Genomic DNA, 19,024 nt, shown 5'->3' on the forward strand with positions numbered 1-19,024 from the left:
GTTATGATGTTTGTGCCCAAGACAAATTAGATTAAGAATAGCATTATGATTTCCAGCTAGAGTTATAGCTTGCCAGTTTTCTGTCCTGCTAGTTTCCGATAGCTTTTATATTGATTGCACCTGAGCCAAAAGCTTTTATTTGTAAGATCCATATTGCCATATATTCACTGGTGTAGGCCTATGTATCTCAGTTTCACAAATTTCCATATAAAGAGTCATCTTCACCCTCGGTTTCCGGGACTTATTGTGTGGAGTTGTTTAGCTTGCTGGATAGCTGAATTAGGACATTCTGTGATGCCAGTACATATACTGTAGGTTTTTTGCCATAATCTTTGGTATGTGCTACATTTGTAGCTAGCTGGAATGCTAGAAGCATTGAACACTCATCTACATCCATCCACTGGTTAAAGTGTCTGCCTTCTCTGTGTTAGCTACATAAAGCATCAACATTTGTTATACATGAATGTATCAGGAAAACATGGCCCTTTATACCCCAACTTGTAGAGTCACTCTAATCGAATCAAGAAACACAATATAAGGGTGTGTATTTTTTATGACCGCCGCGCAGCGAAGCGGCGGTCATATAGGTTTAGTCAGATATTTTTTTTTTTTTTTCGCATGCCCAAATTTCCGTCAATGAGTCCCGGGACACTGAAAGACCGGGGTACACGAAAGTTGGTGGGCATGTAACCCCACATGGATAGCATGGAACCATCGTTTTTCGTTTTGATCTGTAACCCCCCCGCTTGACTGGACCCCCCAAAGGAGGATAGGGCAGACACAGTTTTCTGTGAATATCTCGAAAACCGTGGGGTTTAGGAGGACCATTTTTTTTTGTATGTTGATCTCAAGGGGCCATGTCAACCCATTCCATAACCACTCATTTCATGTATAGCGCCACCTAGTTAAACACAAAAAAGTAAAAATGAGGTGTTGTAATTGAAGGTATCTGTGACCAAACATAGTCAAAACTGCACGAAATTGGAAGTGTAGGATCATTATGACACCCTCTGTATGCACGCCAAATTTTGTGGATTTCCGTTCATGAGGGGCCACACAATAAATTAATTTAAGTTACTATACACCAACTGGCCTGTAGGTGGCCGGAGACAGTTTTCTGTGAATATCTCGAGAACCGTAGGGCCTAGGAGGTCCATCTTTTTTATGTATGTTGGTCTTAAGGGGGCATGTCAACCCATCCCATTACCACTTATTTCATGTATAGCGCCACCTAGTTAAAAATTAAAAAGCAAAAAATTAGGTGTTTTCATCACAATATCTCTGGCTGACAAGGTTAAAACTGCACAAAATTAAAAGTTTAGGATCATTATGACACCCTCCGAATGCATGCCAAGTTTTGTGTACTTTCGTTCATGGGGGGCCTTACAATAAAATAATTTATGTGTACATTTAGTGACGTACACCAACAAGGATTCCCGGGACACTGAAAGACCGGGGTACACGAAACTTGGTGGGCATGTACCCCCATATGGATAGCATGGAACTGTCATTTTTCGTTTTGATCTGTAGCCCCCCCGCTGGACTGGACCCCCCGAAAGGAGGGTAGGGCAGACACAGTTCTCTGTCAATATCTTGAGAACTGTAGGGCCTAGGATGACCATTTTTTTCCGTATGTTTGCCTCCAGGGGTCATGTTAACCCATTTCATGTGCACACATGTGCACAAACAGATACACACACACACACACATACATTCACAGTAATCATACGTATGACACATACTCAGTAGACATATGTACGCTTGCATGCACAGGCGCATACGCAGGCACAAACACAAGCACGCACGCACACCCACACACACACACACATACACACACTCACACACACACACACACACACATAACATAAACATAACACAAACAATCAACAATTTCTCAGAATTATAAACAGGCAAGATGGAGGTGGGATTGTATAAAATTAATTTTACATGTGAAATCTATGAACTAATCATGTTTTGGTACTTGTTGTCTAGCAGATACCAGTGAGAATTGAGTGTGGATAATGCAATTTAGTGAGACAGTTAGAATCATATAGGCCTTTCAGCGTGATTTCTTTTTGTGGAAAAAATGTGCTGGACTGGGCGGCGGTCATATCTAGTTTTGTAAATGTTTGCACTTTGTACTTTGCACTTGGAAGTACATTTTCACGGTTTTCTTTATTAGGCTACATAAAGGATGCATAATTCCATTGGCTGTGTTTGGTGTGCGAGTTCATCTCAACATTTTTAAACTCCGTATAAGTATAAGTATATACTTGGTCTCTGCATTTATCCCAATCCGTGAATTAGTGAAACACACTCAGCACACAGTGAACACACAGTGAGGTGAAGCACACACTAATCCCGGCGCAGTGAGCTGCCTGCAACAACAGCGGTGCTCGGGGAGCAGTGAGGGGTTAGGTGCCTTGCTCAAGGGCACTTCAGCCGTGCCTACTGGTCAGGGTTCGAAGCGAAGTTACAAGTCCGAAGCGCTAGGCCACGGCTGCCCCCAAATATCAACATCATTTCAAATTTCAACCTGAGCCCTTCACAATTAATTTCAGTACACTGTATACATTTGTACTTTATCTATCAGTGTTTTTGATTATAAAAAAATATATTTGTACCACAAAACTCTTTCTCCCTTTTTGATCTATTAATCACTGGTCTGACTGCCAGGCTACACAGTGCACTAGCCATAATATGTACTTGTCAGTCAATGAACTGTGGGAATAAGGTTCAGGAGATGACATAGTGGAGAAGCTTTCATTTGCCCTCCAATTGAAGGATGCTTTTAAGGGAGTTAGAATTCATGCTGCATTACAATCCATTTTTATCAGGAACTATGTGCACAGATGAAGTAATGGGAAACTGAACTAAAGTTATGAAGGCATTTGTTGTAGAAGGATGTCACAGCATCTCCCCATAGGGTTCAGTGTCTGCACACCACCATGATGTCAGTGTCTGTGATGTGGTCCACAAGCCGATCCAGTTACTCCCAGCGTCATTTGGATCTGTGCTCATTAGATACACCGCCCTCAGCTCAACACAGTAGGATTCCTGGTCGCTGTGACCACTGTGAATACGGCATGCCCAACCTGTGGGACTGTGCCTCAAACTCACTTCACCTAACATGTAAAGTCAGACAAAAGATTTAAAGGTCGATCTTCATTATGTCTCTGACTATGGGTAACCCCCTCCCAACCTTTGCATACACTCATACTCACACACACACACATACACACACAAAACAACACAGATTCATCCTGTATAGTGGCAACACTTGATAATCTATTTTGACACTGGGCCGATGACTAAGACAGGGGGATTGCTCTGAGCAGCCGCAGATTCGATTTGTATTAGAGAACAAGAAGGAAAAGCATAGCAGGAGAACAAAGGAACATCTGGTTCTCTCCTCAGATGTGATCTCCTGTTGCAAACCCCTCCTGATCGTCAGAGGGGATAAAGCCAGTGAAAGTGGCGTCTTGCTTTGCTTCGCATCAGAATCGGCTCCAGAGGAGGCCTGTTTGTTTACTGTGAGTATAATTCAAAGGAGGGCTTCTTGTAAGATCGCCAAGCCTTTAATTGTTTGCCGTTTATAAAAAAGGGGGCTTGTATTTTGTATGTTCCACTGACTACACAGAGCCATGTGTCTAAAATGACAACACATTCATTTTTTTGTTGTTGTAATTTCACAGTTTGCACCGCAGAAGGAGAAATGCAATTAATATTGTTTAGATGTAGCTGCATTACAGGAGGCGTAAGTAAAAAATACAGATGCTTTTTGATCAAATGGCTTTTTCAGTTTGTTGTTTTCTTTGGTCCTGCGACTTAGCTTCTTGCCTGTGTTTTTAATTTGTTGTTTTGTTTGATCTTTTGGGGGTTGTGCAAAGTAAAAGTAAACAAAAAGGAGACAAGTAACAGAACAAAAATCTCAAAAGGCCATTCTACTCAGTTGGAAGTTTTATAAACAAAAACTAATCAAGTTAAAACATAAAAAAGTTAAACTATGACAATGCAGGAACATAAATGCATGGGAGGAGAGCTGAAATGTGCAGTCCAGTCCACAGTTCTAATGCAAGAGATAGATACTGTAGATAGATAGATAGATAGATACTTTATTGATCCCCAAGGGGAAATTCAAGAATTGGCATTTAATCTGAAATATAAAGAACTCTACACCATGGACTATATCTTTGAGGTTTGGTTTCACATAATATTAAAAATCATAAAAGATAACATGCACTGATTCCGGATCAGTCCAGTTGATGGCTCTAGACTCCAGTCTGTCATCATGTGCCATCTGGTTTTAGAGGGTCTAGAGGGCCATTTAGTGTAGGCATTTCTGAGATTTAATTCATATGCTACAAGCCATCTTTCTCTCAGATCATCTGAATCCATAAAAAATTCCCCAAACATTTACAACTGAGTACTGAAAAGCGTAAGTCTGAATAATGAGTTACAAACTATTCGAATGGCATTTCTGGTGAAAAGAGAAAACAGCCAAATAAAATAATCTAATTAATACTCATGAAACTTGTAAACAAAAATAAAAAATGATTAGATCCATAATTAGATCCATAAATGGTGAGCAAATACAAAGCAGACATACTCTTGTGAATAGGAAAAGCTAATAATCCTTTGTCATGGAAATGGAAAGCCTCATTTACGACTGTCTAACAAAACACAAAGAACATGATTTAGCCAATAATATTTCCCTGTGCAAGTGATGTCTATTTTGTGCATTGTTTTGACCAGAAGCATATTGGTGCTGTTTTTTATCTCTAATTTGGTAGGACCTGGAACCACCTCTGAGTATTTGTGGTTTGAGAACAGTGGTCTGCGAGCAGACGTGGTAAAATATAATATAGATAAGTTGTTTTCAATATTGAACCAACTTGTATGCAAATCCAAACAGTTCTGCAACACTGCCTATGTAATATGCCAGTTTAAAGTTTGTCCCCTGCACTCAGAAATCTGGCGCTAGTTAGCTAATGCTACCAACAGTTTTTCGTTGCGGTGCCTCGGGCATCGGCCTAGCCATGCAAATAAATCACTGTTTTACACCATTTACAAGGCTTAAAGTAGCTCCATACTTCATTGGTAGACTTCCGAGGGCCTTGACATTTAAATCGAGACATTGAGAACTTTGAAAAAGCACTGGTAGTTTATTTACAAGACGATTTATACAGACAGTACCTTAAGGAATGTTACCGTTCGACGCCATCTTACGATAAGTCGAACGACGAGTACGAACGAACAGGTATGATAAGGGATCAGACTCCAAAAATAATTCAGTGGAAATGCATGGATTCAGCAACTGGAATTATTTTTGGAATTCTCCTTTAAATCATATGAATCCTCTAACAAAATAAGCAAGGTGCAAAGACAATAGCCTAAGCAAGGTTGTTCAGTGAGTAGGCCTATTGTGTAATAAACTGTTGAAGTAGGTCTACTGTTGTTGTTTTTTTAATTAGGTGATCCGTGAGGTTATTTTTTATTGGTTAAGTGGTCCTTGGTCTGAAAAAGTTTGAGAAACACTGCAGTAGAAGGTTGGCACTCTGTTTGGATGTCCTAATCGTGTGTTCCAGTTGTCATCTTACCAGTAGTAAGTGGTCCCAAAACCCGGAAGTTACGCAAAATTACGCAACGACACACCCATTTCAAGTTGTCTGACGAGAAGTGATCTCGTACAAAAAAGGACCCCCAAATTCGGCAGAGTTCTTACGACTTGAAAATAAAGATGGCTGCGCCCTGTGTTTGTGTTAGCTGTGCTCTGCACATTCCAATGCCTCAAAGGTATGTGTTATGTTGTCTTGTTGTTTGTGGACCATCGTGGAATGTGTTGTTTATCAGTTGGTGTTGGTAAAAGTGGCTAGCAATGTTGCTGTGTTGCTAAAAACACTGGACAATGCACATTACTCGAGGTGAATACCATGCTCTCTGACTCATGTGTTAGGCAATCAGAACGCTTCTTACGAGGAATTCACAAGTTACGGGTTGTCGCAATGGACATCGGGAACGCACGATAACACAATGTGACACATGTGCAATGTGCTGTTTTGAGCAGAACTCTCAGACGTCTTATTTCAATTTCCTTTTGTCACTTGTAAAATGGTATACTGAACGAGACATGACACAACGTAAGTTTAAAGGATTGAGAAAGTTCAATGCTCCTCGATTGTCAGACACATTTAGCACATAGTGTAGGATTGGTTTTGATTGTTTCACATCCATAGCAAATACTAACAGCTACCCATATGACCAGGACCAGATCCCTCAATGGTTTTCTGCTGATGCATATATGGCTCTGTGGGGATACCGATATAGATTAATATCTATAGATATCTATATATATATATAGATTGGTCTGGACTCTGGGCACATACGACAGAATTAGCTCAGCACGCACGGTTAGCTGTTTGCACTTGTCCATTTGTTGTGTGTAACTGCGTGACTGGATGGGGAGGTAGGACTGAGAGCGCAGATGGCAACCCATGGGCCTCGGCAGTGGCTGCTGGCGCCGATAGCGGCGCGAACACAACAGTCCTCCAGGGGCGTGCTCACCTTCCTGCAGCCTCAGCCCGGCTTTGCTGCGGCCCGTTATCATTTTGGTTTCCATTACAGGAACAGGATGAGTATTACCATATTTGCACACCTCATCCATCTTCCCTGGCGCATCAGCTGAATGCGCTGAGACATGGCCTTATCAGATGCATCCAGATGCGGGAGATTTTTTTTCCCTTTTCCTCCCTCTCTTTCTCTCCCCAGCTAGCCTGCGATTTTAGTCCTCTGTTCCACTCGACTCTCCTCCACGCTTGTTGCAAGAATGTCTTGCTACTGTCCTCAAAATAAGGCTGTCATATTTAAAGCAGCGTATGCAGTGAGGCTTTCCACCAGCCATTACGAAGGAGGGGGCAAAAAAAAAAAACAGCAGACTGGAATTTGATATAAAATGAGTGTGAGCACACGTTCCTGAAACCCATAATTTCCTGACTACCTCCATTTTGATATGTCGTGACTACCTCCATTTTAATATTTCGTATCTGTAGTGAAGCAGCCATGTTTACGCTAGACTATATTATATGAACAAAAGTATTACACTTACAGCAATTTTTATGACATCCCATTCTAAATCTAAATCTATAAGCATTGGATAGCTATAACAGTTCCACACTTCTGGGGAGGCTTTGAACAACATTTTGGAGTGAATGAGTCCGTGGGATTCTTTGCCCATTCACCTAGAAGAGGCCAGGCACTAATGTTGGAGAAGAAGGCCTGACTTGCAATCTCTGTTAGTTCATCCTAGAGGTGTTCAATTGGGTTGAGAGATCCACTTCCTACCCTCCACCCTCTACGTCCATGCATGTCTATTTTAACCTCACTGCACTCCATGTCCTGTTAAGCTGTCGCAGTCACACACATTGATTGATGCATCGGAGAGACGTGCAGGCGGTCTGAAACAACCGGGTGGTCTGTTCTGACAGTTGCCGTAGCATCCCGCCGTTTTTTACATCCCCTTGTCACTCTGTCATATGCCTATTACGGTAGTTAAAGATCTCTCTCCGCTCCGCTCCATCGAACAAGTCTGGAGCTCACTTCCAAAAGGGACGACAGCCGATCCGTAAACCCTGACAGGCATGCATGTTAAAAAAGACGATACAATTTTCAGTCCACGGTAACCGGTGAATAAGCACTGTCTGTACACAAATACAATGCTCAGGTGTCCTGCAGTGTATTGTGTTGCTTTATGGGGTGGGGTGGGGGGTAGGGGACCCAGCAGTCAACTCTTTTAAATGTTAATGTGTTGTCAATATGCAGTGGCACAAGCTGGCTCCTCTTTACATACATCGGCATAATGCTGATAATCCCTGGACTCGGAGAGGCAAAGACAGAAGCGTATCCAAATGGCCTTGACACACGCAGGCAGAATGCATCCCTTCTCAAAAGAGAAAATAAAAGATCAGGATGAGGAGGATCATTTATTAGCTATAAAACTTGCTAAGGTCATATTTCTGTCCATTGGCTGAGGTCTGTGCTAAAAGTGAAGCGGTAAGGATCGTTCTGAAATAAAACAAAAAAAGAATTTAACACGTCCTCCTGTATTGCAACATTTAAAGGATCTGATAAGGTGCTTAACTTTTATAGTGGAGGTGAGATGACAAAGCACCTGACATTTGTTCTTTTGCCTGAAACAGTTTCTTATTTCATTCCACTTTACATCACCATGACATATCTTGACAGGACATTTAGTTTGAGCAAATTTCTTACAATCACATGATACTACGCAAAGCTAGGAATTAATATGATAAAACAAAACTTTGGGAATAGAGACAGGAAAGTGGACAAGAATCAACAAATAACTGAAATATTAAGATTTTCTCATCACTCTGTCTTTCATTAAGTGCAGATGTGGCTTTGAGAATGAATGAGTGCTTGTACAGAGCAGTTTTAACATGTACCTAATCCATATTCAGAAACATTACTGTAGCATGTCATGGTAATAGTAACATCTTAGTCACAAAAATTACACTGTTACATGTGAAGTGATTGCGGCCTATTATGAATCGATTTGCATATTAATGCAGTAAAAATACATTGGCAAAATAATTTATATTCAAATTACACCCTTTGTGTTTCTTAATGGCCAATTGTTATTTAATTGGTAACGTATTAAAATGTGTATGGCATAAACCTAGAGGGTATTGCCATCAAAACCATGCATGCACAGAGACAAAAACACAATCCTGCCGTGGGAATTCAGTGTCACTCAAGTTAGCTATAAGCTGGTGTGTCTGAATCCTGTCTGAATTATGTTTATTTTAGTATTACTGTAGACTTCTGTGTATAAAACCCTGATGTCATGAGTGTGGAGCCAGGGCTATTGCACTTGTGCCAATCTGTCACACTCAGGAGTAGGCTACATAGTGCTGTCATATTTATACTGGACTCATTCAATCTCATTCCATGAAAGCTTTTGCTAATAAATACAAATATGAATGTACATATAGAGAAATATTTACAACAAATAAATGAATGAAGGAGTGAGCGGCGAATGTTTGCATAGCTGCATTTATATTTCAATAGCTGAGTGGACCAATGTGGTGAAGCACCTGCACTGAGACAAATGAAAACACATTACCACCACACGATGATAGGGACCCCAAGATCCTTCGCCATGCATTAGCCCACAGCTGTTTGAAGTGATTAATGGCTTTGTTCCTGAACACCAACAGTGTCTTTCAGGCAGCAATCAGACGGTCATCAGTGCTGGTATTCTGTTCCACGTAGCCATGAAAATTAATGGTCCGCGTAAACAAAAGCCAGCAATGTTGATGATGAATTTAGCAATTTAGCCACCTGTAGCTCTGTTCTTGAGAAATGATTGGTTCCTCCTCGGCTTAAGCACTTGTTCTGCTTTTAGAGGAGAGGAATTAGAGACTGTTTTTACTTCTTTTTTTCAGCATCATTGAAGACCGCAGACAGACGATACTCAATGTGTGCTCAGTCATGTAGAGGTTTTAGAAAGCCCATGTTATTTTCATTTCAAATGCACAATTTATTAAACCAAAGCCTTTATTGTGAATCAGTTAAGCGTTTATGTAAAGACAAAGGCATAATAAGTCTCAGGTAAACTGATAAAGGCAATTAAAAAACAACTGCAATCAAACAACACGAAAATAAATTGAATATGATAATGGGGTTGAGTTTCTAAGACAGAACAATGGAAATTAGGAAAAACATGCTCCATGAACTCATGCTAAAAACAAGAATGTGTGGTGATCCTATAACATTGCACTATTGTATTCAATATAATGCTCTTGCAAAATGCTGGCTTTTGGCATGACTGTTCATTCACATCCACTGTATCTGTAGCTGAATGTGTATGCAGTGCATTTATAAATGATTTCTTCGGATGCAGTAACCTCTGCAGTCTGTGACTTTGTATAAACTTGAACACATGAACCTTACACTGACATTTGTTTGCAGACATTCCTCATTAAACCGAGCAAAATGTGGTTGTGCACCATCACGCAGAGTCTGTGTGGAGCAGAGATTCTGGCAGGAGTCAGACGCTCTCCCCCATTCTCCTAACTTCTGACAATGTGCCATCCTGATTATCAAAAGTGCGTGGCAGCACCCCCCTGAGCACACTACAGCAATTAGGACTCAAACGCATCACCCAAGGAGCCCAGATTGCCTCTTATCTAGACTAGCAAGCAGCCAGTGTGTTGTCTGGAACAATGTTTTTGATGTCCTGCTTCGACACCAGCTCGGCCGCAAAACGTAATTATTAGGCACGGAAAGTCCAGCAGCTCCTTTTCAAAAGAATATTTCACTCCAATCTGTGCCGCGCAGGTGATATCAGACTGGAATATTAATAAGGGGATACAATAATTACCTTTACTGTCAGCCTTTTCCTCACACTGGAAACACGACATGAATTCTGAGTGTGTGTTCATATTAAACACGGCATACCACTAAATGAAATGCAGCCAAGTGAAAGCACACATCACTTTTTTTCTCTCATCAATTAAAAGAGATGCTGTGAAAGGTTAGCAGGGTGTATAAGACCCTATTAGCTGCAGTGTTACGGAGCTCTGAATACACTCTTTACAAACTAACCCAGGCTTTAAATTATCTACTGAGTGAGAGGTGAGACAGTTGGCACTGCTGTACCTCATGGTGCCAATATAAATGCCCCCAAACCTATGGGGGGGGGTAACGTGTAAAGGAAAAGAATACAAATTCAATGTGCCCATCCAGGTTAGCTTCCATTGAAAGCTTTATTACTGTAACATACAGAGGACTGTTATGCTGTCAGAGAGTCTGAACACATAAAACATCTTAAAAGACTGGAGGTGTTCTTGCTCTGTTACTGGAGTGGAGGCACGCTGTGGTGAGCTGATCGAGACAAGGGATTCTGGTGCTGATCAAGAGGCCTCAGGTCTTAGCAAAGGGCAGACGTCTTCAGACTCTTGGTCAGGGTTGAGTGGTACCCCAAAGCTTCAATAAACATTTACAAATTCCATTCCCTTCAATAAACACACACATGCACACACACACACACACACGCACACACGCACGCACGCACGCACGCACGCACGCACACAAACAAACATACAGCTCAGTTACATGCGTTGGCCAGGCTGGGCCTTTCAGCCGGGTCAGTGCAAAGGTCTGTGAGGTTGGGATAACTGTAAATCCCCTAGTTATGATCTCTTATATTGGTGGGCTTAGGGCTGGTGGTGGAGTGTCATTTTTCTCACAGGCTGTCAGAGCCGCCTTACGTCCAGGTGTGTGTGTGAGTGTGTGTGTGTGTGTGTGTGTGTGTGTGTGTGTGTGCGCGTGCGTTGCTCATCTCTGCAGTGACGCATATTATAGTGAGTTTGAACTTGGCTTCAGCAGCATGACCTCATTGACAGCATGCCTTTCCGTTTTCCTTTGTTTCAGCTATTTTATATACGCGTTACGTTTTAAAAGCAAATTAATAAATATTTCAGGAGGGGGAATGAAATCATTTCAAGGAAAAAAGAATATTCAGCATTTCGACTAGCTCTGGGGGTACAGATCCCAACACTGACTACGAGCAACTCAAGATGCACACACACACCACCTACAAAGTGCATTTTAAAGCCAGCGATAAAATGTGAGTTGTCATGCAACAGTAATAAGCGTGTTCATGCCACAGTAATAGACCGGGACATAATGACTAGTGGAGGATGACAGGGCCACGGCTCTTTCTCTAAATCACTGACGAAGACCTCGGGAGCCGGAGGGAGGGAGCTGTACCGCAGGTGCGAGGGGAGAGGAGGAAGGCCGAGGCTTCGCACCCTAATTTCTTAAACATCACATGCAGAGAGAGCCGATGGGGAGTGGGGCCCTGGAGCCCTGGGCCAGCTAAATAATTCAGACAGGTCTTCAAACGCCGCCAGAGTTGGTGGCGGGGAACGGTGCAGGAGTTGAGCGCGAGTTGCTGGGGAAAGTGTGTGTGTGTGTGTGTGTGTGTGTGTGTGTGTGTGTGCAAGTGTGTATGCATCAAAGGAGGTTGCTTGATTCTTCTGCTGAAATTCAATCATCACATGGCATGCCTTTCATCGGCCTAATAAAGTCCCTGTGCGAACGCTGGCATTCAGATATGGCAGGAGGGGCAGGCAAGGGGATTCGAGAGTGGTCTGTGTGTGTGTGTGTGTGTGTGTGTGTGTGTGTGTGTGTGTGTGTGTGTGTGTGTGTGTGTGTGTGTGTGTGTGTGTGTGTGTGTGTGTGTGTGTGTGTGTGTGTGTGTGTGTGTGGGGTGGGGCATTCATAAACCATTAGCTCACTTCTCTATGCAGGGGACCAGTGGGACCACTCTCCCAAACGCTCAAACGCTCTCAGGATCAGGGATGTGGGCTGCAGTCTGCATCTCATTTGGGGGCTGCTGTTTAAACTTCTTCTGACAGAGCACCGGCCGCAGTCATCGCCCTCAAAAGGGGTGCAGAGTTCCGAAGAATGCTAAATAATAAGTGAGTGGGAGAGAGAGAGAAAGAGAGAGGGAGAGAGAAAGAGAAAGAGGGGGAGAGAGAGAAAGGAAGAGAGAGAGAGAGAGAGAATCTCTCGTGAGCTACACAGCTAATTGTAGAGAAAGCTGTGGAGTGCTAGCCGGTGTGGAGGGGACTGCATCTGCTTGCGTATAAATAATCAGGCCGGGGATCGGGCAGGGGATGCGATGGGTGAGCTGAATCCCAAAGCAGGTGGGGAGAGGTGAGGCCAGACCAGACTGACCCTGCCACTCTCTATTTCTGTCATCCGTCACACTCACCTGCCTAAAGCAGGGACGCCAGCCACAGACAGCGTGTGAAGGGAACCACGCCACCAAAACAAAATGTGTGGATCTGGACCTGTCCATCAACAAAACAAGGACACTTCCTCTGTATGTGTGTGGGTGTATGTTTCTATGTATGTGTCAATGTGTTTGTGTGTAAGTATGTGTTAGTGTGCAAGTGTGTCAGTACTGTATGTGTGTACTGTGTATGAGTGTTAAAAAACTGTCTATGTGGGTCTGAGTGTGGATTGCCACTCTGTGGTTGTTTCCTTTCCCCTCCTAAAGAGTGAGCCTTGTCGTCGGTCCCAGGGGAGACCCTCAGCCTGTCTTCTGCGGCTCATTCTCTTGTGACGGCTTCTGGAACGTCCGGCTGGCTGTCAGGAGGAGGAGGAGGCCGCCCCATTCACTCCCACTGCACCTCCGGGGAGCCAATATAGTTGTCACCCACGCACAGGCAGAAATGTCTGTATTGCCTGAACCCACGCCCTAATCAGCGCCGCGCCGCCTGTGGAGTCCACTGCTCAGCATGGCTCACACGTTGTTGATTGACAGGTGCCAACTGACTCCTGGAAACGCTGGTGGTTTTGGCTTCTCCAGGAGGAACAAATGAGCTCTTCAACATGCTCTGGATGATTAGTCCGGCCTTGCCTGGCAGGAGACGGCTACTGCATGATGATGGGTGTGTTTTATTACTCCATTAGTGTGGTTTGGGCAGAACACATTTCTCCCTTAGCTCTTTTGGGACAGACTGTTTCGCCTCAGGCAGAGTGGATGGCCAGTGCAATAACGGAGAAATTACCTGTCCTCCCAGCAGTGGGCTTCACAGGTGAGAAGCCATGATTTGGCTCCGACAACAGTTGTTAAATAGATTCACTGTGCAATAGAAGGAGCTATCAGTGGATATTAAGAACAACTACTTAATTCTAGCTTATTACTTGACCTAATAAGGGTGATAGATCTATCAGGTGTTATACAGAAGATTATAAAAGTATTGTGGCACACACTCGCTAACTGAAATGGACAGTTTGTACAATTAAATTGGAAAACAAAGGGACTTGTGGGCTGTGTTGCCTGTAGATTGTGTCTGATTGGCTTTTATGGAGCAGGGAAGTGTTGGACATGAGCCATGGTGGCCTGCAGCAGAGCGGGAGATTTGACTCTCAAAGTGGACTCGGCTGGGGTAGAGCAAAGCCACACCCGAGACGCTTCTGAAGAGTTCTGAAGAGGCAAGATGATGCAGTCATGTCTGAAGTCATGCAATGACTGCCACAGACTGTGGCCCCCACTTTCCACGTTTTCCACACACATACACACACGCACACATACACAAACACACACTCACACACAAACACACACACACACACACACACACACACACACACACACACACACACACACACACACACACACACTCACACACACACACACACACATACACATACAGACACACACACACACACACACACACACACACACACACACACTCCATCAAGCTTGTGGCTGCAAGCACTAAAGTGTCAGGGTGGTGATGATGTCACGGAGTCAATTGCCATGCTCCTTTAAAGGGGGTTCAAAAGCGGGTTTAAAACTTCTGAAGGGGGGGGGGGGGGGGGGGGGGGGGGGTGGTGGTGGCTGGAGAAGAGGGTGGGATTCAACTGACCTTGGCATGGATTCTTCTTCTTCTTCTCCTCCTTGAAAAAAAGAAACGTCAAAAAGGGAGAAAAAAGAAACAAAGGACCCTTTTGTGGACTAATTAGGACGGCGGAGAAGGACCTTGACTGCAAGATCTTTTCACATTTTCCACATCATTTCTGTGGGAAAATATTTCATTGATTTTCGGGAGAGGAATTGACGAGGGCTGAGCTGAAAACGGGGCTCGGTGCAGGATTAGATTCAGCAGGGGTGTGTGATGAACAGCGTCATTGCCCCCCGCCCCCCCCCCCCAACACACACACACAATGAAAGGCCTCGATCTCATGCCCATCTTGGCAACTCTTTTCTCACAGATATCCACTTTCCTCTCTCACTGCTTTATATCTCATTTTTACTGTACATTGTACTCTCCATCAAGGATTCCATTCCCAGTGCAAACCTGTTTACACAATAACTGCTGAGTATGAGGATAAACACAGGACATAGTATGACTCAAGTATAAAGTACAGTATACACATCTTTAGTTCTACATCTTGACACATTGGTTTAGATCTTGAGATGCTGGTTCCCCAATGTTAGGGTCCCTATGGCATTGTTCAGTAGATTAAATTCAGATGACCTAGATTCACATTTGCAGACTCTACTGTATAGTTCTTAGACAATCACTGGGCAATTAAACTGTGACTTTTCTCTCATGCGGTGGAACCAAACAAACATATTAAGCAACAATCAATACCATTCAGCATGGAAATCTATTGACTACATATGTGTGCCAACATCAGCAATATCTTCAGAGCTAGCCAAGAAGACCCATTACTTTAATTTAAGTACAGCACTTCTTTGCCATTCTTTTTTAGTCCAAAATGGAGGCTGTGTCTGGCACAGCAGGAGGGATGACAGAATCTGTCATGCAGGTCTCTTTGGCTGTTTTTTAATCAATTTTCCCACTGAATGGCAAATGACAGGCTCCTGTGTGCCAGCCAACACAACCACCACCACCACTTTCCCCTGGGGGAAGCCAGAATGGTTGGACAAAAGGACCCCCCCCCCCCCCCCCGTCATCTTACACTGGCGCTAAATTACCATACGTCCCTGCAGGTGCCCATGTCTCCCATGAAACGATTATTCCTACCTCGCCAAAGATTGCTTTGGGTAATTATATGTATCGTAATTAAATTTGATGAACTCCACAGAGAACCCAGATCTGATTCAACATAGAGTTTAGAGGGTTTTATTCCCTCCCTCCCACACACACACACACACACACACACACACACAGTCTTGAAGAGGAGTCACCTCTCTGTCCGCCATTATAGGTGAGGTAATTTAAATTCCACACAAGTCACACAGGTTCAAATTGAGTGAATGAGAGGCAAAAACTACTTTCATTCCATTAAGAGACTCAAAAAAGCACTCAATAGACTTGGTACCAAGCATAACTGTATCATAGGGTGAAAATGATATTACGCTGCCACCAAAACAAGATTCTCACGCTGATGAATCCTTTACAAGGACACAGGAAAATATACATTTACTGTCACACAGTATCACTTGACACACCAAGTGGGAGGGAATAATAAAACACACAAACAAACAAACACTACAAACCGGGGCCATGTGAAAGGGTCGCCTATGAGCAATGTAGGGTTGATTAAAGGGAAAGAAAATTATACATAATTATTTTTTTTTCACACAGAGTTCTGAGATTGCTGTTCCTTAGCTGTGTTGATTAAATATACCACAGCATGAAGCAGACAATGCATTTTAAAACTGTTGTGGGTATACAACAGCATGCGCACACACACACACACACACACACACGCCACTTGGACATAATGAATCCAAATACACTTATTGCAGCAGATCCTCGTTCATCCTCGTTCATCTTCTGAAGTCTGAACCCCTCCTCAGACCATCCCATATAACTATTTATGTCCCCTTAATGGTGTATCAACAAGGTCTTTGCTTGGCATTCACACAGATTCTTACTGCACGACCATAGAAGGACTGCCTACCATGTTTTCAAACAAGTAATTTCAGTGCATGTCCATATTATATTGCTATACCACTTGTATTATTGAGCTGTTTGTTCTATAAAGAGATTATAACAGGGAAATTAGAGTTGTTGTTTTTTCAGCTTCATTCTGACCAAAGTATGTTGTAAAATTTTAAGCGGATTCAAACATAGCATTTCAGCACATCCCTCATCACACACACAAGTTAGTTGCCAAACCTAGCACATGTATTTTAAAGTGCTTAGTTTGAGTAGGAGTAGCCTACTAGTAGTACCTGTAAAATGTCTTTACTTTTTCTTACATTTCAATAAACCATCACTGTTGGCGGAGTATAAGTGTTGCAATACACATATCATGCTGGGTAACTATCCTTATCTGCAGGAGATTGTGTTGTGAATATTCATTGCAGTGATCTCTTAATGGCATGTCATGAATACATGCAGTACACTGACATCTCTAATTTTAATATTCCAGCTCTCATTTACTCTGTGCCTACAGATGCGCTCTCAAGTGATGCATTCCTCCTCATGCTTTGTGCATACATTTCCTCTACTTTAATTACATCAATTAAGATAACATATCAATTAAAACAAAAGCTTTTGGAAAGTGAATCACGGGGAGAATTGCCCCTATAAATAGCTATTAAAAATGGATAATTGACAATTACAGCACTTGTGGGGGCGCAATTAAGCTATCACTGTGACCTTGCTGTGGTCTTTTCCATTAAGATCCCCTTTCCTGAGTAATGGTGTGTCATATGGAATAAAACAGGTAATCCAGCCAGCTAATAAAATCAAGGCGCGACAGAGGCAAACCTAGCCCTGCAATTGGATGTTTTTTGGGAGTCAGGTTGCTGTGGGAGGCTGGGGAGAGACACATGCATCATGATGAGAGATAAACAACGTTAGCTTTAAATATGTTTGTCATGTACCAACATAGACTCTATATTCAGTTTCAGAACAAAAGGTGTGCAGAAATAAAAGAAAACTCTTGCAGCAGCTGTAACTTTTTTGGAGAAACTCCAAGAAAAGCTAGAAACTAGAAAAGCTGCACATTTGCTGGCAGTTCTTAGCCAGTCATGTCGCGAGCTCTATTGATATTGAGGAGGGTATTCCTGTGTGTCAATTATGATCCAATCAGCCATTAAAGGCTGTGAAAGTCAGCCATCTTGCCACGTCTTGCACGTCAGCTCATTACCTCTCGTCATTATACTCTAATGCTCTCTCGAGAGGGACACACACACACACGATGCCAGGACAGAACAGTGGCAGACACTCTAATCCAGTGGTCCCCAAAGTACGGCCCGCCACATAATTTTGGGTGGCCCCAAAACATGTCCGTAGTATATAGCATCCGGCCCGCACGGGAGTACAACATCGTCAAACTAAAACCTCCGCAATTTCCCCCATGCAGCGGTGGCCTACTGGTTAGCACTTCGGACCTGTAACCGGAGGGTTGCCGGTTTCTACCCTGACCAGTAGGCACGGCTGAAGTGCCCTTGAGCAAGGCACCTAACCTCTCACTGCTCCCCGAGCGCCGCTGTGGTTGCAGGCAGCTCACTGCGCCGGGATTAGTGTGTGCTTCACCTCACTGTGTGTACAGTACACTGTATGCTGTGTTTGTTTCACTAATTCACGGATTGGGATAAATGCAGAGACAAAATTTCCCTCACGGGATCAAAAAAGTATATATACTTATACATTCATTCTCTATGGCGAGTCTTAACAGTACACATGTAATACTCATTTTGTCCACTGGTGTGGCGCTGTTTTGCGTTTGTTATCAAACACTGTAAGAGGCCTATGCTGACTGCATCAGTGCTCAAAGTATTTTACAAGTTTATCAATTAATTGTTAATAACTAACTAACTTCTATTCAAGTCATATTTCTGGGACTTTCTGGGATAATTATTTATATTTTTTATTCACTCGTTCAAATGTTCAAGAAGAGTTCACAAAGTTCTCATCAGGTGACTGAAAGTATAGTATAGTATTAAGTATATATACTTTTTTGATCCCGTGAGGGAAATTTGGTCTCTGCATTTAACCCAATCGGTGAATTAGTGAAACACAAACAGCACACAGTGAACACACAGTGAGGTGAAGCACACACTAATCCCGGCGCAGTCCCTCCGGTTACAAGTCCAAGTGCTAACCAGTGGGCCATGGCTGCCCCAAGTTAGAATGGTGGTCATTTCAGACCACTTCAGCACTTCATAAAATTCTCATAGTTTGAGAACTTTAAATTATTTGTAGGATATTCACAACTTGAGCTGTGTATGCAAAGACACAGAATTCAGAGTTCAACCCTTTTTTTAATAAAATATACTTTTGGGACTCCCTGCTAATACTTTTAGGAATGCAAACGTTTTTTTATTAGTATTATTTAATTTTACACTGATATGGCATGATGACAATATAAACACAGCTAACAATGGTATTAAATTGCAATAGCCTATGATTAAATGTAATAGAATATTCAACTAAGGTAGACTGCTGTTGTTCACAGCACTAAGCTATTTATGGTTGATATAGAACTACTCCGAGTCTCTGGC

Source organism: Alosa pseudoharengus, unplaced genomic scaffold (assembly GCF_046254945.1).
Source record: "Alosa pseudoharengus isolate Yale_2024_CS ecotype anadromous, Long Island Sound unplaced genomic scaffold, YU_APseudo_1.1 YU_APseudo_1.1_scf_2, whole genome shotgun sequence".
Taxonomy (NCBI): domain Eukaryota; kingdom Metazoa; phylum Chordata; class Actinopteri; order Clupeiformes; family Clupeidae; genus Alosa; species Alosa pseudoharengus.